The sequence below is a fragment of the Culex pipiens genome, chromosome 3, assembly GCF_016801865.2.
Source record: "Culex pipiens pallens isolate TS chromosome 3, TS_CPP_V2, whole genome shotgun sequence".
NCBI lineage: Eukaryota > Metazoa > Arthropoda > Insecta > Diptera > Culicidae > Culex > Culex pipiens.
The window spans coordinates 93,449,166-93,453,008 of NC_068939.1; positions in this window are offsets into that span (position 1 = coordinate 93,449,166).

Genomic DNA, 3,843 nt, shown 5'->3' on the forward strand with positions numbered 1-3,843 from the left:
GTTGTGTTTTGCAAAGGGCCTCTTTCGCCAAATTTTCACCTGATGGCTCACTTTGATCGATGGCAAATCGTTTGACAATTTGTTTGTTGTTGATGTCAGAAGAAAAAAAATGGAACGGCGGTTTCAACTTCAGTGGAACAAATTAATCCGTTTTCTTCGTCTTTTCAGGTTAAATTTGAAGATAAGCTTTTGGCCAGCGAAGATCATGACTTGGACCCGATCTCTAGAACAAGACGGATTCAAGGATTTTTTTCAGCAACTTATTCAGGGCTTCTATTTAGTGTGGGAGTTGATGTGTTCCGTGGTGGTTTATTGAGGTGCTGACCGACGTTCGCGCTCCGGCGATGTACATGGGGCCAGCTCTACTCTGCCGTTTCCCCCTTACTGGGAGGGGGAAAGCTGGGGGAGGTCTATTGGTTGATTGGTGGCTTGTAGTTGCACCTGCAATCTTCGTCACCGGTGCAGCGTTTCTTCCACATGTGGGATGCATTCTTTAGTGCCGAATATTCTAAGGGAAAGCCGACAGACGTTACATCCTTTTCTAAACCGGGCATGCCGAGAAGGGGGGCCAATTAGCGATGGAGGCCAGCAGACTGAGGGTTGTCATCCTTAATGGCTATGGCGCGGAGGATGCCGCACAGGACTTACACTGACTACGCTGACCACTTATAAGAGACCATCATTACCACTTATAAGGGCAAACATCGCGGCGGTGAGGCAATCCAAACGTCGAACTGACGACCTTTGGATTGCGAGTCCAACTGCCAAATACGACGCTATCCAGGCAGATTTGTTTCACAAGGACTCCTCACCTGGGCTGAGCTTACGACCTAAATTCTGGGTTTGGCCAGGACCGACATTTACTTTCCCATCCGACGGAAGGCGTGATCAGACAAATCTCGTCTCGAAAAATACCATCTGGGTCGACTAGGACTTAATCCAGGCCAAGAGGCTTATCATTACACCACCGGACCCCGCACACGATTACCCACAAATCTATCCTAAATCTAGTCAATCTTTACTATCCAGGGGTCCGAGTGGACAGTTCACGCTCGTTACACATGGAAGTGCGGAACCAGATGATTAAGTTAGTGTGCGTGCATCCGGTTTGGTCAGCGTAGTCAGTGTAAGTCCTGTGCGGCATCCTCCGCGCCATAGCCATTAAGGATGACAACCCTCAGTCTGCTGGCTCCATCGCTAATGAGGCCCCCCTTCTCGGCATGCCCGGTTTAGAAAAAGATGTAACGTCTGTCGGCTTTCCCTTAGAATATTCGGCACTAAAGATTGCATCCCACATGTGGAAGAAACGCTGCACCGGTGACGAAGATTGCAGGTGCAACTACAAGCCACCAATCAACCAATAGACCTCCCCCAGCTTTCCCCCTTCCAGTAAGGGGGAAACGGCAGAGTAGAGCTGGCCCCATGTACATCGCCGGAGCGCGAACGTCGGTCAGCACCTCAATAAACCACCACGGAACACATCAACTCCCACACTAAATAGAAGCCCTGAATAAGTTGCTGAAAAAAATCCTTGAATCCGTCTTGTTCTAGAGATCGGGTCCAAGTCATGATCTTCGCTGGCCAAAAGCTTATCTTCAAATTTAACCTGAAAAGACGAAGAAAACGGATTAATTTGTTCCACTGAAGTTGAAACCCCCGTTCCATTTTTTTTTTCTTCTGACATCAACAACAAACAAGTTGTCAAACGATTTGCCATCGATCAAAGTGAGCCATCAGGTGAAAATTTGGCGAAAGAGGCCCTTTGCAAAACACAACATCGACACCTTCACTTAATCCACTTATAACTAAGTCAGTTCTGCTCAGATTAAGTTGAAGTGTTCTACAAAATTGTTCCCTATATTATTTTTGATATATATCAGAAGTTTCAGAATTTTTGATTCGGTAGAAGATTTTTTGCATTAAGAAAATTAAAAACTTGAAGATTTCCCATGCAAATACCATGTAAACTTAAATGCTAAAGAGCTGTGACGAAACCTGAACCAAATATGCTGAAAATTTCAGGGGAGCTTCAGGAGACATAGAACAATGATTTTATCAACAATGCAACGGTCTAGCTGACATTTTTGCATTTCCAAGGGGCCCTGAACCACACTAATATAGATAGATGTGAAAACTTGTGATTCGTGCTTCGAATTCAGTATAAAATGCAATATAAATCGATAATTTTACAAACAAAACTAGTTTTAACAAATTTCAGGCAAAATTCCGACATTTTAACAATTTTACCTAAAATTAATATGTATTTTGCTAAAAAGCTTATACACTTAGTTAACTAAATATAAACATTGATTTTTTTTCTTAAAAACTATATCAGCTACTTTAGTGATGGTACATTTAGCGTATAAATAAATTTGAATATCTTAAATATGATTTTAACAAGAAAAACTATGACTATCAAAGTCACCCCGGAATTAAAACTAAGAATTTTTAACGTTACTATTTTTCTAAACATTATTGAAAAAACTTTTTTTCCGAAATAGTGCATGGACTTTGTGTGGTCTACCCCAGTACATGTTTAAAAAATAATAATCTTGAGAAAAACCTTACCTGTTGGAAAATATTCTAAAAACTAATTGAAATCCTATCAAAGTCACCCCGGTTTACTTACTTAAAGTCTCATATTTAAAATTGGTGTATAAATGCTTTTGTTATTAAATGCACAACAGTTCATCGAATTTTACTGTTGCAATTTCAGAATTTTTATAGATGAGAATATAAAGTTGAAATTCCCGGTTAATTAGATTTGCAAAAAAAAAATCAGGAAAAAATGTAAAAATTCAAATTAAGCAATTTCATCAAATCGCTTCCTCATTTTCAACGGTTGATGAATGATGGAAAGAAATGTTTCTTTGGCTAATTTTGTCTCAGCACTAGATTTAATCGCGTCAAACATTTGATCGACATTCAATCATCAATAACCAAATCGTCGCTTTGTGCTAACTTGTCGCACGTGCATTTTGGGCCAAATTGAGTTAAGAACGCCTCACCTTTACACCTTCACAGATCCCCAAAAATCTATTTCAATCCTGAGATATTCAATAAAAACCGAAAAAACCGTGCATTGCTGTCACTGTTCATATGAAAGAAGTTTCAATCTTGTCGTGCTGTCTTGACACACCCTAAAAATTGATGTAAGTGCGACAACTGGCCAAAGGGATTTTAGGTTAGAACGCGTTTGACACAGGTACAACTCGACTACCGTAAACATTTTCAATTATATTTCGAGACCGCGGCAACCAAATTCAACCAAACTTCGGGGCAATTCACAGAATGGTCAACCATACAAAACCTGTTTGTTATTGCATTGCGTGCTCTCGTTTTTGTTTATTCAAGGTCAAACACTGAAACGCGTTTTTACTCGGAACGTCAAAAAGCGACGTGCGACAAGATAGCACGACATCGTCGAAATGTTGTAATAACATTACTGAAAAGAACTTTTCAGCATAGTAAAGTAATACTTTTCGATACTTTTTTGAAATTTTCCACTTATCTTGACGGCAAGTCGGCAAATAGCATTCAAGCGGGGAAAGATAGGTTTATATGAAACTGTATTTGAATCCAAACTTAATATTTTCAGCACTCGTCATAATTATTCAACACGGTTAACCTCGTTGGACAAATGTACGACTCGTGCTGAAAAATCTACTTTTTGCACCTTGTTGCATAAACTACCATTTCAAGCGTAGCATCACTTTCGCGTCTTATTTCAAGCCAGATTGAAACATTTCAGCGCAGTAGACTCGCACCCCTGCGAAAACGTCAAAATTACCGCGCACATCTGTCAGATATCGTTCTTTCAAACTTGTGACAGCCAAACTAGCT